This window comes from Lissotriton helveticus, chromosome 8 (assembly GCF_964261635.1).
Source record: "Lissotriton helveticus chromosome 8, aLisHel1.1, whole genome shotgun sequence".
Taxonomy (NCBI): Eukaryota; Metazoa; Chordata; class Amphibia; order Caudata; family Salamandridae; genus Lissotriton; species Lissotriton helveticus.
The window spans coordinates 887,863,290-887,885,150 of NC_136069.1; positions in this window are offsets into that span (position 1 = coordinate 887,863,290).

Sequence of the window (21,861 nt, forward strand, 5' to 3'; positions counted from 1 at the left end):
AATAATTTGTTATTGTTTTTTTTTAAATGTTTGATTTGGTTGACAACAATCAAACATGTTTGTGTCTTTCTTTTATGTACATCAGCTCCTCCCAGGAGCAAGAGGACAGAGGAGGTAGCAGCGCCGGCGGAGCAGGAAGGCCAGGATCGGTCCGCCGAGGGCTCCTCTGCTGGCCCCAGTAAGTTTTCCTGTTAATATTAATAGTTATACTTCCCTAACTTTTACAGCAGCTATTTATTCCAAACCTTCATCATAATTCTATTTTTTCCTAAATCGTCTTTGATCTTCTTGTAGACTGTTTCTAAATTCTTATCCTGCCTCTACCATGACTCTTTTATTAGTCTGTCTGTGTAGCTAGCTAAGCTTGCACAGTTGGCAAAAGGTGTTAAAACAAAACTCCTATTCAGCAATAGCTCTAGGCACTGAGTGCAGTCCTCTGGGTTGTCCATAATGTCTATTGAAGTCTTCTTAATGTTTGTGCTTTGACAATTCCCAACAATAAAATGTCAATGGCCATCAAGAATAAGATACTAGTTTACTTTTTGATTGGATAGGAGGACATAATACTACTGTTGCAGGGACTATTCTGCACAAACAGAACTATGGACAAGAAATAGGGCATTGGTGATAATAGACGCAGTTAGACTTTCCACATACCTCAGTCATAACAGAAGTTGAACCCCCAATCTCCTTACTGACTAGCTAGTGTGTCAGAGTCATTCTTTAGCTCCTGAATGCAGCGATGATCCCCAATGATTATACAACCCAGAACATAGGACTACGGAGTCAGAGTCCCAACCTCTCAGAGTCACGGACTCATGCTTGCAAATTGCAAACCCTTTTGCTCACTCATGACCAAAAACCACTGAGTCTATGTAAGTTTTAAAGCTTTATTAAAAGTAAAACAACTAGATCTGTGTGTACTATATTAAATTTCGATTGTGCATTATATAAAAACATTTATTAAAATCAACTTCATATAAGATAAACAGTGAACTCTTGAAAACTCAACAGTGGCTGATTTTACACATTAATTGTGGGAGAGCCCTCATCTGGTTGGAACTTAAAGTCTTGGTGGTGATGATGACGACTCCGAGTAACATATTGCTCTTGTTCGTAGAAGGGAAGCTTCTGTCTGTTATGAGAAAAATGGTGCGTGTTGAAAAGCAAGCATTGATCAGTTGTGCCAAAAAGTGTAGCATGTTATGGCTAAGCATAAATAAAAAACACCCTCCCCTTATGAAAGGGGAATTTTCAGTTTAGACTATAGAGTCACAAATAATTAAATTTGTTTATTTAGTAACATATTTTTTCACTCCTAGACAAAATAGGGAGTGGTGTATATGGCATCTAAAACTATTAAATGTATTTTCTAGGCGTAACACCATCGGAACAGCCCACCACCAGTGCCGGGGCCAGCGCGGAGGTGGTCACTCCAGGGGCGGATGCGGTGCCAGCAGGAACTGCTGTGGGGGATGCCACGGTAGTGGCAGGCAGTGGTAAGCTATTATATTCCTTACTTATTGATATTGCAGAGTAGGCTGGCTGCAGGGGTGTATATGTTGTACAGTACAAGTACACTTTACTGTTAAGAAGACTTACAAATTTAGAACTAAGTTTTTGTCAAGCAGGTAGAAGACAGTCACCCTTGACTTCGCATTAGCAATAGCATTAGCGGCGGGAGTTGACGAGTAACCAATGGCCTCCTCTAAATTTGACTTCAACTCAGCTGTGAAAGTTTTATCGAGAAGCCAAGTCAGATCAGAGAATAACTTGATGGATGGGATGAACGAAAAGGGAAAGAAGGGTGTAAGGAAGGACGAGCGAGTTAAATTAATGACTGGCAAAGAATGATACGTGTTTTTGAATGCGGGCACAGGTGGCTGGGAATCTGATGCATGGCCGGTTGAAGGCTGAAGCAAGGATGGGTGGAAGGAGAAAGAAAAGAGAACTGCCTGGGTGGCTGAAACAGAAACTGCATGTGTGCGCAATATATCCTTTGGTTCAAATTCAAATGCAAGTCAAGCACGGATGCATGGCTGGCGGTTTACAAAATAAAATAAAAAGGGTGTTTTTCGGTGAGAAAAAGTAAGGTTTGTCCAGTTGAGACATTAAGAAGATTGATTGACATTTACTTTGAATGGATGGATGCCTGGATGGTATCTTCTTCATAGATAGCATAGGTGTATGTAGACAGAGTAGACGGTCACTGGATGAAGAGTGTTACTTTGAAGAGCATGTAACACCGCACGTCTGTCCCAGAGCAGCAAAGCCGAGGAAAGTAGAAGTTGTAATTTTTCAGAATACTCCCTTGACTAACAGTAGTTTGCAAGCACAGCATATATTGTGTATCTATATTGTATAGATCACATTATCAAGTCAAGTCACAACTCACAAGTGCCTTCCTCCGGCGATTACGGGGACCACTCACTACCTCTGTTAATAATTTTTTTTCAACTGTCATTCATGTGTGGCCTATCGGTGTTCCTTCACTCAATCAATAAAAACAAAGCACCTAAAGTCATCCCTTATATATGCAAATATCCTGTGAAGGGATAGATGATCATATTATTTATCTTCTTCATTTTCCTTTTGTAGTAGTCAGGGGCAGGGCGGGGTGAAAGTTAAATTAATTGAGCAGTAGCCCTTGTAACAGAGTATGGCCAGTGCCACCCGTAATAGAAAAGTAAGAGCTTCACCACCTGCCTGTACTGGACTGGTAACGGTAACGCAAGTCTGCGTCATCATGGCTTGCGTCTGTTTTTCTTGGGTGCAAGCTGACTGCGCTGGCATTATGCCGGCTTCCACAAGTTTACGTACTAATTTCTCTAAACAAGAAAGAAGAAGAAGACTGGTGTACTGTCTGAGTCTAATGTAGTGAGTCCATATAGTGCGAGTAGGATTCCTGAAACTCCCACTAATGTTAGAGCAGAGGCCGACGAAGTGGGAGGTTAGATAGATAGATGCCACCAATGTTATGTACTGTGCTTGCAAGTTGCTAGTGCTACTGTGACACAACTTTCTGTTGAAGTATTTTGTGTTAATCTTAAAGAGTATTGGTTACAGTATGTTTTTCTTTCTTCATATACTCCTTCTACACTAACAAGGAAGGAGTTGGCTATCCGGGCCCGGCAACGTAAGCTGGAGGCAATTGTCGCTGAATATCAGCGGCTGGTGGCTCAGGAGGAGGAGGATGACTCGCAGTCGCAGTCAACATCCACGACAGCTGCATCCTCCTCTGCTGCCCCTGAGTCATACAGTCAGCGCAATCCTCCAGCGGTACGGCGTGTGGTCCGGCAGCCATCCGCACCCGTCGAGCAGTGAAAACAACAGCTGCCCCCCACAGTACCTGCAAGGCGCGTATGCACCGATTGAACCTGCGAGTGGCCTACCTTGAGCAGGAGGTGGCGAGGCAGAAAGCCCTGCTCAAGGACCTCCGGAGAGAGCTGTGTGACCACCTGGCCACAGGAGGACACCGCCGGCGAAAGTAGGGAGACTGTCCCTTGCCCTTTTTTAAAGACTTTGGGGGGGGGGGGTGGGAATTGGGAGTTGGGGGTTTTGGACTTTTGGGGACATTTGATTTCATGGACATTGGTTGGGGTTAGGGAGGGGGGTGAGTCGGGTCTTGTGGGATAGTTTATTTTTGTTAGGGATCAAATAAATATTTATTTTCCACTTAAACATAGCATACGCGTTTTTACTGTTTTGTGGGGGAGGCGGGGGGGTTAACTGTACGTTTGTTTTCCTGAAACTTAACTGGCTGCTTGAATCAAATTGTCTAAGTAATCGCCCAAATTTGGACAAAAGAGCCACTGACAGAGTTAGTGAATTCAATTGTCCTACTACTTTACTAGTACTACCGTCTCTCCTCTCCTCCTACTCCATTATTCTTCCTCCCCCAAAATGCTTATCTTACCTGTGATTCGTGTTTGAGAATAGGGCTAGGCACAGGGTTGGCTGCATGGCAAATGGCGATTAAGGGTGTCTATGGAATCCTGGACGGATGAAATGTCATTGTTCTGGTGGTAGTAGTAGTGGTACACACTGGCAGTAGCGGCTTATGAAAAAAAAGGAAATGAAACATTGAGTGGCCTGAGAGGAGCATTAGAACAGTACAATAGATAGCACAGTACACAAGAACAGTGCCATAAATTGTAGCCTAAGCAATGCTAAAGTATTCCATTAAAAAGTAAACTACTAGTTGCGTGGAGTATGGCTACTACAAGAAATAGTACTGATGGACACAGCAGCATAAGCATTCGTCACGTGTAGGAGCAGGATGTTGCTGATGATGAATCCACTCGATGGCACACATCAAATTCTAATTTGATTTGCAAATACTCATGGGTGTGTGTCAAGCAGAATAAGAATATATCCTCATATTCCTTGACCTGCCTTGAAATTGATTTTATGTTGCTTTTGACCTTATCCTCCCCAGCAAGTGTGTGGAATTATTGTTGTCATTTAGTCACACCTCAATGAAAACCACACAGCCCGGGAGAAGAGGGTTAGGGTTTGAAAATTGGATGGGAATGGGGTTTTTTGGGAAAGTTTTGTGGAGAGAGTAAAAAAAAACACAGCATGGACAAACAACAAATGAAGAAAAACAAATCTTTGGATACGAAGATATCCATAAATCTTTTAAGGGACATAAAGAAAGTGCATGCATGAAGTTGTTTCCTAAATGGATGGTTAGGATACTGAAAAGTAGTACTTACTACAACTTACTAACTATGAATAAACGATTTGACAGTACAGGGCTGCAGTAATTACGCAATTTCACTTGCCTATCTGCCCTCAGAGAGAATAAACACTTATTAGTACATTAAATTAGCTTTAAAAATAGCAAAGAAACTTATCAAATAGCTGTAGGGATGAATTTGAAGCAGAGAGCAAACGCACAGAGTCACACTCATCGAAGTTCACAATAATAACATTATTTAAAATATAAGGAGAAGTGAAGAGGATACTGTAACTGTATGTTGTAGTTGTCCTGTTCAATTTGGGAAGTTGCATGCATCCAGCCATTCCTCTTATTCGCGGTACTCCTCCATTCCATCTGACGCTCCGCCGATCAATCTTGGTGACCACACTGTTCACTGCCTGCCTGGCGGATGCGGAATTACGGATTGCAATGGTAAGCCTGAGTTAATGTTTTTCCCATCGCACAGGGTAAAAGCCGGCCTGTAATTGTCGATGGAAAAACAGGAAGGGATATTAAAACACCCCGGAGGAAAAATATAAGGAACGGTGTGTAGTGCAAAAATAACACTTTAACTTTCAGAGGCGACAGTATTACATACAAGCATCATTTCTAAAGTGCATACTCTGAGTCTCCTTTTCAAAGATAATAATTAGCACACAGCAGGCCAGGGCCATGCAGACGGTCAAGGCAGGCACCACTGAGTGAACCATCCTCCATGTAGCATACCTCTTTGACACAGACAGACAAAGCAGATCTAATTTTATACAGCAAGACACAAAGCCACAATTTTACATGAACTGCTGTCTGGACTCTGGCATAACAACACTACACTGGCTCGACCACTCCATACCACGACTAGACAGAGGTGTAGTTCTGCTGTGGTTGTTATTGACTTGTTTACCTGTTTGCCACTCATGAAATAGCCATAGTTCTTCCATAAACCGACGATGATGATCCATCCATCCCAGTGAGTGACTGTAAAGATATTATGTAACTTTGATCATCAAGACTCATCATCGTGGTATTGGCAAACTCAATGTTGTTCATGCAGTCACAGTCTACACACAGTGAGTCCAAGGACATTTTCCATAGTAAAAAATGCAACATAGTGGCCCCTGCAGTAGAAGTACAATTTGTATTAAACAAGGTAAAAACAGAGTAGACTTGAGTTACATTTAGTGTGTAAAAGATTAAATATTACCAGAACACATAGGATTCATTTCATGCACAACAAACAAACAGCAATTGCTTTCATCAGAGCAAGACGGCCACTGTTGTCCACTCTGCATGCCATCTCATCATTCATTACCTGTTCCACTTTTTGTCAGCATCTTATTCTTAAGTGAATGGCCACAGGGCAGCCTCTCGTGTCAATTTCAGAAGTAACAGTCAGCATAGCGACAGTTTCTTGATCCTGCGTAATCCGGCCATCTGCCGTGAGGGAAACAAATGGATAGGGGGAGTCTGGAGGAGGAGGATAGAGGAGCATGACTGAGTTGTGAACTTGTGAACTTCAGGAATGCAGACAGCGTCACCTTCAATATGGAAATAAGACGAAGACAGTGCTGCTGATTGATTTGTTGTGATTACAGTTTTGTTGTGCTCAAAGTTGTAAAACAAAGAAAGATACACAGAAATAAAAGTGAACAAGGATGAAAAAAAAAGTAAGTATTTCAAGCCTAGGTGTCAGGGAAGTAGAGCTCGTCCTCAAACTCTGTGAATTGAACCTGGAGTAGGTCAGCTAACAGAGAAGAACTTCCGTCACCTAAGTCGGTGTCCTCTTCTTCCTGCGTGGATTCACATATTTTATAATCTGGTGGTATGAAGTGCTGATTTATCTTGATCGGTTCAACCTCTTAACATTTTTGAGTGAGAGGCGGATCCTTTTTGAAGTTACAATGGCACCAGCAGCACTGAAAACACGTTCAGAAGACACGTTTGTTAGTGGGCAAGCCAAATAATTTATAGCCAGCTTGGTGATCAGTGGCCATTGAGTCCTTTTTTCCATACCAATACACCAATGGGTTCTGATCAAAGAAGACCTCTGTTGTGCCATCCAGATAGGCCTGCACCATCCACTCAAGGTCCTCCATGGGTGCTCCACTTTCCGTACTATCTGTTGCCTTTGCATCAACACTGGAACTAGCAAACCCATGATGAGTTATCCAATCCGCTTCCGACAATATTATGGCTGGGCCTGATGCAGGTGATGATGATGATACGGTTGCTGCTGTCGGTAACGGCTGTGAGGGAAAGTGACTGCCTTCGGCCACAGTAGTGAACCTTGACGCCGGACGGCCTTCTGCTTCAATAGTACTTGTGGTGGTTCCTTCAATTTCCTGCCGCTCTTTTTTGAACTGAGTGGCTGACAGAGCTAGCCAATGTTTGTACTTGGAAACATCTGCTTCATAAAAAGGAATTAATGTGTTGCTGGCCAGTGCCTTTTTGTACAGTGGATCCAGAATAGTGGCACAAATGTAAAGTTGTTCTGAATGTATTGCTTTAAGCCTTTCATTGTCAACTAGGCGGCTTAAGAAGCTCCCCGCCAACTGATATGCATCTTGTTTTTCAGCATCAACTCAGAACGTTGAAGACACCGCCTTCAGTTGGTGCTCTAGCAAGCGCAACAAAGGGATAGCTTTGCCCAAATTACAGTCCTCCCTGCTGACTTCACGTGTGAACACCTCAAAAGGACGAAGCATGTCTGTCAGGCTTTTAACTAGGTCCCATTCATCCACCTCTAGCCTCATGTCTTTCATAGAAGCACCCTGTGCGTTAAAGACATACTCATTGATTACCAAGTACTGCTCAAACAGACGCTCAAGCATGTAGAAGGTTGAGTTCCAACGTGATGCCACTTCCTGGATGAGTCCTCTGACTGGCACTCTACGGTTACGTTGAATGATCCTCAGCTGCTTGCGGGCCTTAAAAGAATGGCTGAAATGTGTGCAGATTCTTCGGCAGGTGGTCAGTAACTGGCTGACTGTGTTTTCCTTTTTGAAGAAATCTTGAACAACAATGTTAATACTGTGCGCCAAACACGGCACTCTGAAATAGCCACCATCAGACATGGCCTTAACTATATTACTGCCATTATCCATGGAAACATAACCAATCATGCACTTTCTTGGCTGCAGCCATTCAAAGACCTTATTGTTAAACTCCTCCAAAATGTTTACTGCAGTATGAGATTTCTCCATGGCAAACATAGCTACTGTTGCATGTTTCCGAGTAGCTTGAAAAATTGTGACACTGTCAACACCTGCAGCTATCTTGTCTCTAACCCCCGCAAAAGAGACCCAGTGTGCAGTGGTGCACATGTAACCAACGGCTTGGCAACTGGTCCACATGTCTGTTGTCAGGTGGATAGTGTGAACAGCACTCTTCTGCAAATCTGCCCCAATCCCCTCCAGCAAATCGTGATGTAGTGCTGGAACCGCAACTCTGGCAAAATAGGACCGGCTAGGAACCTTCCATTTAGGGCAGACTGTTGCCACAAATTCTAGAAAACCCACCCCTTCCACGAAAGAAAAAGGGAGAAGGTCCAGCGCTAACATTTTAGCCAGCCTTGCATTATACAGACTTGCCGTTGGATGGTTGCGTTCAAATGGCGCCTCCGACCAAAACATCCTTTTAATGGTGGTCTGGACCGTTTTCATATGTGATGAGGATCCAGACTTCTTCAACTAAGTTAGGCTCATTGATGTACTTTTTCGCATTGGTGTCTCTACCAGACTACTGTGCCTCCTAGATGTTGCTGGGGTAGAGGAGGGTGTGGGCGCTACCACAGCAGTGCTGCTGCCAGGGGTACTGTGTGTACCAGAAAAAATGTCACTTGGTACTTCACCTCCCCCCTGCACGATCAGCTCCTCGTCATCAGATGCAATATCAATGGATACATTTGGATTTGTACTTTTGGCTTTCCGGATGTTACTTAGGTGCGCCTCCCACTGGATAATGTGGTGTTTTTGGAGATGACCTCTCTGGCCTCCGATACCATTGTTGGTACCAAGCTTACCCCGACCTACTACTTGTTTACAAATCGAACAAATGACTAGCTTTTCTGCCTTTTTGCTAATACTAAAGAAGTCCCAAACTGGGGACTGGAGATTTCTGGTGGGGGTGGAGGTGCTACTTTCAATGCCAGATGAAGTGGAGGATGGGCGGGCGGAATTTTACTCTGTTGTGCACTTACAGCACCACTACTTGAGGTAATGGAGGTCGAGCTGGATGGAGGTCCATGCCGGCCCTTCTGACGAGAAAATATGGAAGCTGTAGGTCGTGTTGGTGTAGTAGTTACCTGTGTTGGCGGTGGTACCAGTGTTGCCATGCCGCACACATCCTGCACAGCAGCATTTTTGGATAGGCTAAAAATGTCTGTCTGCTGCATGCCCGCTGGGGCTGGAGTGACGACTGTGATGACTGGGTCATCTTCGTCAGACTGTTCATCAGCAGCAGAATACACCACTTCTACTTCTTCTACGTCATCACCCATAACTGAAAGCCTTGCAGGAACCTTCCTTTTACCTAGCTTTGTCGGCTGGCATCCCTTCCTCTCAGACTGCATTGGTGGGTGCCAATCAAGATCTAGATCATCAGAAGAAAGAGGGCTTTAAGAAGAACTTGTACTAGCCCTCCTTGACCTTTTCCTTGCTGGCGATCTGGAAGACAATGGATCATCAGGAGTGGCTTGCTCTGCTGATACCTCCGCATGAATCTCGATTTCCTGATATGCCCCTACTTCTGGAGGAACAAGCATTGTGGGCAGTTGTGCCTCTCCATGCGCCTCTACTTGCGCCTCTCCATGCGCCTCTCCTTGCACTTCTCCTTGCATCTCTCCTTGTTGCACCTGTGGTTGTCATTGCGGCTGTGGTTAAACGCTCGTCAGATGAGTTATACCCTGTGTTGATTGGATGCTACTTTGCGATGAGTCAACGCCAACATCACTGGTCGATGGTGAAAGAGCAATTAAAGTGGCTGCCTCTACGGCATTCATGGGCTTGGGCCTAACTTGGCGTGGTGGCACTGAGTTGGAGGTGCTGCTCCCAGCTTGGTCCCTGGCGGACACCGCTGCTTCTGGCGTAGTTTTTTTCTTCCCCAAAAAAGTGTCTGTCGGCACACCAGTCTCCTTGGTAAGTGGCGCCACTTGCTTCTTATACTCCTTCTTACTGGCAGTGGCACTGGCAAAATTCTTGGTAGAGGAGCTACGGCCACCTTTCTTTGGGCCCATCTTCTTCAGATGTCAGAACAGCAGGACGCAGTTGCACGAGTTGCAGAGTTGTCTGTGGCCAGTTGTGCACACACCACAGCAGGACTTCTTCCTGGCACTACAACAAGTGATGATGATTAGGATGATTCCTGCCTCGGTCTTTGTGCACCTAAAAACAAAGGAAGCCAGAGGAACATCAGTTATATAAATGTTGCATATGTCGTGCTTCAAATAATATTTGCAACTAGGCATTTATTATTATTATTAACACAACACACCCAAAAACGGAAAGACCCAAAATACAAATAGCAATTCTAATCCAAAATGGATGTTTAAATTAATAGAAGAGAGACCACACAGAGAGAGTTGTTTCATGCACCACTGAGTACCCCTGGGCATAATGGATGAAAGCAAGGCAGACTGGGTGCAGGCCTATGGCACAAAGCACACTGCCTGGCTTCAAAATGGCCCCTAGACCCCCACCCACATGTCCAGGCCCTGGACCAGGCCTCAAAATGACCCCACCCACATGGCCAGGCCCTGGACCAGGCCCCAACAACACCCAAAAAATCAAAATACACACACAAATCATCCCAATCCAATGCCATCCATACCCTAAATGACGTTTAAATTCAAGAGACCCCAGAGAAAGACAGGCCCAAGCACCACTGAGTACCCCTGGGCATAATGGATGAAAGCAAGGCAGACTGGGTGCAGGCCTTTGGCACAAAGCACACTGCCTGGCTTAAACATGGCCTCTAGACCCCCACCCACATGGCCAGGCCCTGGACCAGGCATCAAAATGGCCCCCACCCACATGGTCAGGCCCTGGACCAGGCCCCAACAACACCCATAAAATCGAAATGTACACAAAAATCACCCCAATCCAATGCCATCAATGCCCTTAATGATGTTTCAATTCAAGAGACCCCACAGAAAGACTTGGCCCATGCACCACTGACTACCCCTGGGCTAATGTTGCTTTAACATGCACCCCAAAATTACAAAAAACTTTCACATAGATATAACAGTGAGCTATTCAATTCCATGCCATCCATGCCGTAAATGATATTTAAGTTCAACAAAACTCAGAGAAACAGTTGTATCATGCACCCATGACAAACCCTAGGCCTACTGGATACTGTGGCTACCCACAATATTTTTTTTTAAAGTTGTGAAATTATAAATTGTAGTTGCAGCAACTGCAATGCTCCAAGCAAACAAAACCAACTTACTTGTAAAATCTCAACTCCAAAAGTGATCCAAACAATTAACATAATTAAATTAATAACACATTAAATACTTACCAGGAACGCCACCGCCAGGAGTCAAACGCCGCCACCGCCGAGAGTCATTCTTACCACAAACCGCGCCGCCGCCCCGGGACTACAATCCCCGGTAGGCTCAGTGGCGGCACGCTCCGGTGACGACACGCCAGCGCCAGAAGGCGCATAAGACAGGCACAGAGCCCAGCTGAGTAGTGGACATTAAATACTTACCAGGAACGCCGCCGCCACTGCCAGGAGTCAAACGCCGCCACTGCCGAGAGTCATTCTTACCACAAACTGCGCCGCCGCCCTGGGACTACAATCCCCGGTAGGCTCAGCGGCGGCACGCTCCGGTGACGACACGCCAGCGCCAGGAGGCGCATAAGACCGGCACAGGGCCCCGCTTCGCGGGACGAGCCGGGCAAAGCCCGGGCCAAGGGCGGGCCCGTTTAAGCCCGTTTAAGACTGGAAAAGGACGGGACGGGCCACCCCGCTAACGATCTATTTAACAGCATAAGGTTAGTGCCCTATAACATCCTTCTGGGGTAATTTATACTGCTTGTTAAGACATTAGAAAAATCCTCTGTTGAAAGCAAGCATGGCTGTAACATCGGAAGAAGGAATAGTGGGAAGGAAATCTACTGGGGGGTCACTTATGGGCACCTTAGATAACTTCCTTATTAGGGTATCTTCAGCTCTGGCCAAGGACATAGAACTTACTGAAAAAAGACTCTCCTTGGATATAGCCTTTGACAAAAGATCTTCCCTGGGCCCCCTGGCAAAGTCAAGATCGCCAACAAGTCAACTAGCTGACTCCCAGGGGACGCTTCCTCCGTCGGGAGTGGAGGCGAGAACTTTATCGCCTCAGCCGGTGATTATTCTGGATACATGTGAGCTCACTCCCAGTAGTAGGGGTTGTGACAGTGATGTAAATAGAGCCCCATCGCCTAACATAAGAACTCGCTCGGCAAGCCAAATAAAACAAGGATTGGCTCAGCAGAAGGGGGGGTGCCAATAAACAGAAAGCGCCCTGGAGCAAATTCACACGCTGGGGGGAGAAAGGCGAGGAACGCAAAAAACTCTGTTCCAAAAGATGACTTGGTGGTAGAACCTGAAAGAATCAAGCTAATCAGCTTGCCCTCTGCGCACTGTGACTTTCACCCGGGTGGGTTTACTCATAATCAAAACATACAAATCACTTTAAGCAAAAAGTAAACATGACATTCTAGGAATCTCATCAACAATTTACCTTACTCCATGATGTTAAGAGCAAAAAGAATTTGTTCACAGGCAGAAACACTTCAAAGTAATTTGAATATCATCACAGCGAAGTATGCATCCAAGAGATATCCCCCCAGTGTGTTAGAAACAGCAAAGGATAAAACCAACAAACTACCTCGTGAATCTCTACTTACACCCAAAACCAAAAAACAGCAACATCGCCAGGTATTTGTCTCTAAATATTCCACCAGTTCATACGAGATCAAAAAGAGCATCAACACACATTGGGAACTGCTTAGAAATGAGCCTGATTTCAAAGATTTGTTTCTGGATAAGCCTATTTTTGCTTATAAACGTTCACGAAACCTAAAAGAAATGTTGAAGAGTCATCCTATTATTTCATCGCAAGTTTATAAGGGGATGAAAAAATGTCAAAATTGCGTTCATTGCAATAATGTAATGGTGACTGATAGTGTTAAACATCCGCACACAGGGGAAACCATTCCAATCAGAATAAATGCAGATTGCAACACACTGAATGTCATTTATGCTATCAAGTGTCCCTGCGGACTCTTGTATATAGGCAAGATAGAAAGAAAAATTAAAATCCGAATTTCGGAACATAAGAGCACCATCAGAAACAAGAATCCTAACAGCAGTTTGGCTGTACATTGGGAGAACCATAGACACTCAATTGCGCAAATCAAATTCCAGATCCTCGAAGTGGTTACCCCGACTCCGGGCAAAAGTCTCACTAAGACTCTCTTACAGAGGGAAATCTACTGGATTCGCAAACTACAAACACAAGATCCCAAAGGGATCAATGATCGAGCGGACCTGATTTGTTTTTTATAGGATACTGCACAAATACTGCATGCTGAAGGACATAGAAAACATTCGGATAACTGTATTATCATAGTATAATATCTTTATTTTTTCAAGTAACATTGTTGTATATGCTGTACCAGTATGAATGTTATTTACTTATAATTATTTCATGTAACATACACATATCCTTGCTCCAACATGGCGTTCCTCGAACCTTCACTTTTCTTTAGGCATCAGGCATCGCGTTTTTCTGGTTACTAATGTGGTCCGTCGTTTATTTTTATTACTTCTATCGCGTCATTTAATGGCGCCTAGCAGTATCAGCAAGACAGACGCAATGGCGGTAGCGGTTCGTTGTGGCAGCAGTTCATCGTAGAATTGAAAAGGTACATCTCTTGCATTGAGTCGAGGTAGACGTAGTTTGTAATTTGATAGCGTTTGAGCATCTTTTTAAAGTATGTGGGTTTCCACGTTTCAGATTACTGGCAGAAGGAAAAAGTTCCGCACAAGCTCCTGGTTACCTCTTGATAATCATTAAAGGTCAGTTTTACAACACGCCTTAGTTACACCATGGCATTGGTTCGTAAAATGTATTGCGCAGCTGTTCGAGTGCGTCTAAAATAATGCGGAGTTGTGTTTATTATCCAGGACAGAATGTGAAATGTCCTCATTAGGTTCTATTCTTGCTTGTTTTAGCTTGGGTGCATTCGCCGGTTTCGAAGCTAATTAGCATTTGAATGTGGCCTCGCAGAGTCCTGGACATCTTTATCTACTTTCTTGTGAGTGTTTTCTTAGCTGAAGTCCCGCGTTGAATTTTGTGTAAACACCGCTCAAGAATGGGTTTTAAATCCGCTTTTTTTGATATTCTTTCCAGCGTCGAGAGAAAAATATCTTGCTTTCACGGACCACGTGTTAACATACCACATCACAGAACCCCTTGATATTTACTCTTTTTGGCCAAACAAGTGAGTTGTCCCACCCCTTGGTTCTTATAGTTTGTTCCATAAGTTTTGGTATACTTTTGAGGTCCATAACGCCATTATGTGGTTTTCTGCATGTATTATTATGATTACGTGTTAGTATGATTAGGTTTTCTGTAAACACTCAGATAGAATGTTTTGTATATATTTATCAATACAGTTTTTCAGGCATGTTTTGATATGGTTACACTTTTTGTGTGGCTCACTGCACCAATGTATGATGTTAGACCAGTATTTTTTCAAAAACACAATGAAATGTATATCTTTTTTCAGGTACTGTCCCCGAAGAAGGGCCGTGTGGCCCGAAATGCATTGGGCACGAGAACTTATGGCTACAAAATTGTAAGATGTAAATTACATATAGATGTGAATTAACATCTAATTTTCATGAATCTTGTTCACAACCTATATGAGAGTTGTAAATTCACTTAAGAACAATCATTGAAAATATACTTCATTTCAACAGAAACTAAAATTCGCGTCATGTTTACTTTTTGCTTAAAGTGATTTGTATGTTTTGATTATGAGTAAACCCACCCGGGTGAAAGTCACAGTGCGCAGAGGGCAAGCTGATTAGCTTGATTCTTTCATGTTTACTGTTTATGGCGCATCATGGGCATTGCGTCCTCCCCTGCAGCACGCTTAGAAAACTAGTATAAATAAGAAATTATATTTGTAAGAAATTGGAGTGCCTCTCCCATCACTAACTTCCCTTCTTGGTGGTAGAACCACCAACAAGTCCGATACAACCCGGATTGCCTGGTAAAGACAAAGATGGGCATTTCAACCTCCCGGAATCTGTGGCAGAGGAATCACACTTGGATTTGGGCCCTTTGTTCTGGAAAAGACTGGAGGGAACTTTTAAGAAGTTATGCCACCCAATTCATGATCGGCTGGACTCAATAGAAAATAGACTGGTGTGCCTTGAACTTTCACTTGCACAAGCCCAAAAACAGGCAGGATTAAGGCACAGTGCCACAATTGCTCGGCCGATAACATCATCAGTTCATAATATATCTGACTCTAGTACTGGTGTTGTGTTGGCTGGGGGGGACAAAGCTATTCAGTCTGGTAAGGGGGTGCCCCCTCGACCTACTGCATCGGTAGGGGATGGGAGGTTAGTACAAAGCAACAGACCCTCCCAGGCTAACAAGGTAACCAATGTTTCACTCCCGGCTAAAAATAAGGCAGTGACTGAGACATCAACAGTGGGTAACAGAATAACCCAGGGAGACAGGAGCAGTAGGGAAGTTAGGCAACAAATTTTGCCCCCCTTGCCTATGGCATGTAATGACACACCTTTACCCAATATTGACCTCCTTCCCCAATCAGCCCCTTTTGTAGTAGTTTTGGTCGGGGTTCCACCAGTGGCCCAGGGCAAGCGAGAATCCTATCTAGATCTTAAGCACAAGTGTATTTTTGGGCTTAACAAGTCTCGCCCATTGCCAACCAATATGCGGGCTGAGATCCTGGGTGTTAGGCGAGTCAACTGGATAGGATCAGGATGCAAGACCGTGGCAGGGGATTGTATCATTATTAATTTTAGAGATCAGAGATGTGTTAATCACATCTGTAAATGGCAACAAAATGATCACCCCCCTGGGATTCAGGCGCTCCCCCTGGCTTACTTCTATGGCCCTTCTGTCTCCTTTGAGAGGGATATCTTTCAACAGGGTACCACACCAAAGTATTGCCCATTGGGGAACATGAGGTTCTTTAATAGATATCAGGCTCTTTCAGGGCTAGCAGATTGCGATTGACATCATGTACACCTAAGGCCCGCCTCATGCAGTAGAGTAGGGGGAAATGGGGAGGTGGTTGACCTGAGCCTGAGGCTAGGGTGCGTTGAAGCCAGTAGCCATGTGGGGGAGGACGATGTTGGTCAAAATGTAAGGAAATTTGCCCACTGAAGAGTCAGATCTCTGCATCCCAAGGCCCTAGTGACCACTCTGAAGGGGGAGACTTGATCCCAGTTCCTATTGGGCCAGTATGTCATACATCTCTTATATCATGGAATGTGACAGGAGTGGGGAACAAACTTAATTCGCCTCTCTGGCAGGACTTCATTGATCAATTCGATGTATGCCTGTTTCAGGAGGTTTGGGCGACTGAACCAGTATTTAAAGTAGGTTATCTGAATTTTTTTGTTCCGGCTGTCAAAAAACGCCGGGGGCGACCCATGGGGGGCCTGGTGATATGGGTTAGGCAGAGCCTTAAATGTCATATCCAGTTGCTTCCTGTGACTAGGATTGATATTCTTGCCGTTAGACTCAGCTTCCCAAATAAATTAATACTTGACATTTATAATGTCTGTGCAAGAGGGCTCCAAGGTGGCAAGAAATCTGATGTTGTTACAGAGCTGGATATATTGCTGCAGGCAACTCCCCCTAATATAGTGCCACTGATTGCGGGGGACTTTAACACCAGGTTTGAATCCCTTGGCCTGGAAGATACGAACCTAACAGAGGAGGAGGATGGCATGTGTGGAGTTCCTCAACTGGGTATTAAACCCATAAAAAAATGGACAGAGGCTGCGATACAGATGAAGGGCCTCTGTATGGGGAACCAGCTCAGAGCTGCCAGTGGCCGCACATTGTCAGACAAGATGGGAAAAGAAACTTTTGATAATTGGGCAAGGACAATTAATATTGATTATTTGCTTGTCCCGCTTAAGCTGTGGTCTACTCTTATAGATATGGAGGTAGTAGTTTGTGTTGAGAGTGACCACAACCCCCTGACTGCGGTGTTTAACTTGGGCCTACACAAAGTGTAAGAGCCCACTGGAGGAACAATCCTCCCTGATCTCTTATTGTCAAATGATGAGCGTCACTTTAAATGGTGTCAGGTTGTGGGGCACCAGGAAACTATTTCTGACATTAGGGCTGATCTGGAAGGGGCATTAGCAGCTATGGAGAAGGCCACCTTGTGTGACCCCTCCTATCAATTCCTGTTAATGGCTCACAAAAGTTTGTTTGCCAAATTGAAACTATACTTCTGTAAATCCAGCAGGGGCAATAGAACCCAGACTAGAAAAGTAGAGAGCTGGTATGACGGCTTCTGCCGTCAAGCTAGGGGAGAGTTAGGCCATGCACTAAAAACTAAAGATTTAAGCAGAATAAAGGCGGCCCGCGCAAACTATAGGTATAAGCAACGCATAGCAAAAAGGGATTGGGAAGAGAGCAGGTGGCAGGATCTTAAAATGGCGTGTAAGGAAAAAAAAAACTCTTCTGGAATATTTTTAAATGAGACAGGGGAGGGCATCGTAAAAGCCCTCAAAATAATGTTGACCAAAACTCATGGGTCGAGTATTTCAGACTCCAATATGCTAGTAATATAGCCGGTAATAGTGATGGGGCGGTAGTCCATACTTATTATAGGGAGGCAGTTTTTACCGTAGGAGAAGTGGATAGGGCACTAGACCTAGTCAATGAGGGTTGTGCAACAGGTATGGACTGTTTTCCCGCGGACCTATTTATAAACAATAGAGCCCGATGGAGGATTTATATTTTGTATGTGGCAAATGCCATAGCACAAGGGATGGAGGTACCTAAATCATGGAAAGGGGCAGAAATAGTGCCAGTGTACAAGAAAGGGGACAAGTCGACAGCAGGTAATTATAGTCCAATAAGTCTGATCGACTCTATTCAAAAAATTGTAGGGCGGCTTGTATTGGGAAAAATACAGTCCTGGATGGATGACGATAACATTCTGAGCCCCCTCCAGGCTGGCTTTCGCCCGAAAACAAGCACCATAGATCAGGTCTTCCGGTTCATTATGTTATGTTGGCGCACTGTGGTATTGGAGAAAGGCACCCTGTACGCCGTCTTTGTCGACCTAAGGGCGGCTTTTGATCTTGTTCCACGTAATATTTTGTGGCAAGTTCTTGCAGGGCTCGGGATGGCACCTGAACTGTTGAGCCTAATCGTCCGCCTACATGAGGATACGTTTGCTCGGGTCCGGTGGGGTCGTCAGGGGGAGGTTACGGAAACCTGCCCGGTTGAGCGGGGAGTGAGGCAAGGTTGCGTCATGGCGCAAACCTTGTTCTCGCTCTTCGTGAACGGGGTGGCGGAGTACCTCTCCCTGATCCTGACTGATGCCCCTGCGATGTGTTGTGGGCGGGTCCCGATCCTCATGTTCGCAGACGACACCTTGATATTGTCAAAACCGCCAAGTGGGCTCCAGCGCGCTTTAAAGCGCTTTGAAGACTTTTGTCTAGAAAGGGGCCTCGAAATAAATACGGCAAAGACAAAGTTTATGGTTCTCAGTGGTCGCACATCTCTTGGGTTTGCTAGACCCTTCAGAGGGATAATATACATGAATGGCTCCTCGTTGGAGTGAGTCGACTCCTTTACCTATCTGGGGGTTACCCTCCAGAGAGATTTGGGTTGGACCAGCCAATTAGATATTGCAGTGCTAAAACACCGCCAGCAGGCTGGCATTCTTCTGAAAAGGTTTAGCTCTTCAACAACAAAGCCCATTAGCCCACTACTGGAGGTCTATAGGATGAAGGTGCTAAGTTCGGCTCTTTACGGCGCCGAACTTTGGGGCTTTCAGAATTTGAGAAACCTGACGCTAGCAGAAAATGAATTTCTGCAGAAAGCAACTAGCATCCCTATAAGTACCCCTTTAATACCCCTTATGTGGGACCTTGGGAAAAAAGCAGTTCAAGATCTTGCTTTTCTGCGGCCTTTGTTGTACTGACGCCGCCTATGGACCACAGATGAGCTGCAGCACTATGCATGGGGTGTGTGGGAGATTATGGCTATGGAAGGCTGTAAAAAAACTACACTGGCTGAAGTCCATCCGGTCCCTAGTATATAGATTGGGAATGAGGGAACTATGGGATGACCCGGTAAATGCTGTATTCCCCGCCAAGAAAATCCTGAAAGAAAAGTATTGGGAGATGGTAAATGCAGAAATTTACACAAATGGTCTCTCCTCACACTTAACAGAACGCTTTCTGGAATTTAAGGCCGAAACGAAGCTGGAAGTATATTGGGATGCCATAGAGAAACAGCAGGATTGTACACTCTATTTCCAACTTAGAGTAGGCTCCCTCCCAGTTAGGTCTTTCACAGCCAAATGGGCAGGTGAGAGTGGCAAGGACAAATGCCCTAAGTGTGGGGAGAAACAAGAGACAATAAGTCATCTCCTTTTCTTCTGTCCCTTGTACACTGTCCCTAGAGCTATGTGGGTCAAGCCAATATGCAGATTGCTTGGCATACGCAGACATGCTGAGGCTCTAAGAATCCTATGTACAGATTCTAGTCCTCCAATCGCTATTGCTATGGCTGAATTTTTGAAATGGGCATGGGTAATCCGCATGCGATTAATTGCAGTCGTGCCCTGAATACTAAGTACCTACCACTGTTAATTATGTAAAAAACATGGGGGATGCTTTACTTTATGAGTTATGTGCAATATTACCCTCTACTGTATGAAAAATGAAGGGTTTTTAGGATTTTAGGATTTTATGAAATTGTTAAAAATTGATATTCGGCAATAGTCTGTAATAGTTTAATTCTTTCTTAACTATTTATTGTAGTGTTTTTATGGATTTTATACTGGAAAACTATGGATTTTTATGTATGCTTTTATGACTTAATTGTCGAATAAAGCTTTTTGCATTTGATCCAAACAAAAAGTCCTCAAATACAAATATCCAGCAGCAACCACAAAGAGTACCCCTTCCAGCTCCAGATCCAAATGAAAAGTGACCAGGACATGGACAAAGCACTGGGAGGAGCCTGATGGACAGGAACAGGAAGTTGGAGACTCTGGGGCACTTCTTTCCTCCCAACACCCCAAAAATGCACTCCTTGCACAAAAAAGTGCAGCCAAATGTCAATCTGAGGGGTTATTCTGATCCAACTCATCAATTTCAGAAGGTTTATGCTGCCAGCGATAGATTTCTTGTGCAGAATTGCAATTTTTACGATTTCGGGAAAGCGAGATGTTCAGATCTCCCGCCACATGTCAGCTGCGCGGCGCATCTACGTGATGCGTGATCGCGGGCCCTTATGACGTATTCGCGTTCTGAAAGTCTTGCATTGCAAGATGGCTGGCCTCCATGACATACTCGCGGTCAAATAGTCTCGCGCATGCACACCATGACGTACTCGCGGACGAAAAGTCTCGCTCGATCACGCAGCAAGATCGAAAATGGCACAACGCATGCAAACCGGGAGTAAAACAACTCGGCGAACACAGAATCACGGTAAGTCAACGCCGCGCGCGCGAGATTGTATTTTTGAAGCGCAACCAAGCTAAAAAATTCTGCCAACTCGCGAATTGCGAATTCTTTGACAATTTTGCACGATTCGCGGACAGCAAAATTGCCAAAAATTCGCAAATTCCGCAAGCGGAACGGATTTTCAGCCCATGCTTACCAAAAACACCATAAAGTCAGATGTCACATGAAGTTAGGAGCACATAGCAAATCAGGACATAGCACATACAGTACATGCAGTGATCATGCGCCCCTCATGCCGGACATCTGGACACACTACCACTGGCCCCCATTGTGTCCCCTCAAGGCAGAGGCCCACCTCCATTTCTTATCAAGGGCCTTGTTTATGACTCCAAAGACAAGTCTCATATTCTTTACCAAAAAAGGATGGATGAGAACACTTCATGATACCCAAAGAAATGTATAAAACCTTGCTTATATTGATTGTACTTTGAGACAGTGCTCAGACCCACTTCCTTAACTGTAGTCCCAGCCAAGGCATTTAATTGAACCAACTGTTCCTGTTTTGCCAAATGCCTCTGGTCTTTTTTTTTTCAAGGTAAATTTATATTCGATCAACAGTTATATGGGAACACCCACACAATGCCCATTGAACGCCTCCCCAGGGCGGAGTAGCGCAAGGCAGCGATTTGCGTTGCATTACTCCAGATGTATGAAGCCACGCAAGGTGTCCTTGTGTGGTTTCATAAATTGCATTTTGGACTTACATCGCTATTGCACCATGACGCAATTCCTCTCATAAATATGGCCCTAAATTCTGAAAGGCTAAAGGCAATCATTTCCGTTAAAAAGACATAATTTTCACCTAGAAAAGAGCTTTTCATTTTAAGTAAATGCATGTTTTGTTCCTAGACTCCAATTTGCAATTTCTATCTGCTATTCACATGTAATACTTTCATAAATAGATTATCTCTTGCATGCCTATGTATCTAGATCTAATGTCATGAATGCCAACAACATTGCACACAAATATTGTCATGTTCTCACGACACGCGTTATAACATGAGGACACACCAAAACCGAATACCTGAGCTTGGACACTAATGACAGGGATACTCGAAAATATACTGCATCACAAAATTGAAGTCTGAGCACACACTCTTTGGGTTAGTTGAACTTCTTAATTCCTGACCCCTTTTTTCTGAGCCTCGGTTTTGGGACACCCTATTGCAATTCGGAATACACTCACTAAGAGCACACATTTTTTTAATTAATTGTTCATATTTTTAATAATGTCTTTTAACAATTCTTATATGCATCCAAAAAAAACCAGATTTTTTGTTTGTTTACAGAAATGGATTCATGCATGTAAATATAGATTTGTATTACTTAATGAAAAAATAATTACAATTGGAAGACATATTTCATAGAAATACGGCACCAGAATTAACTAACACTTT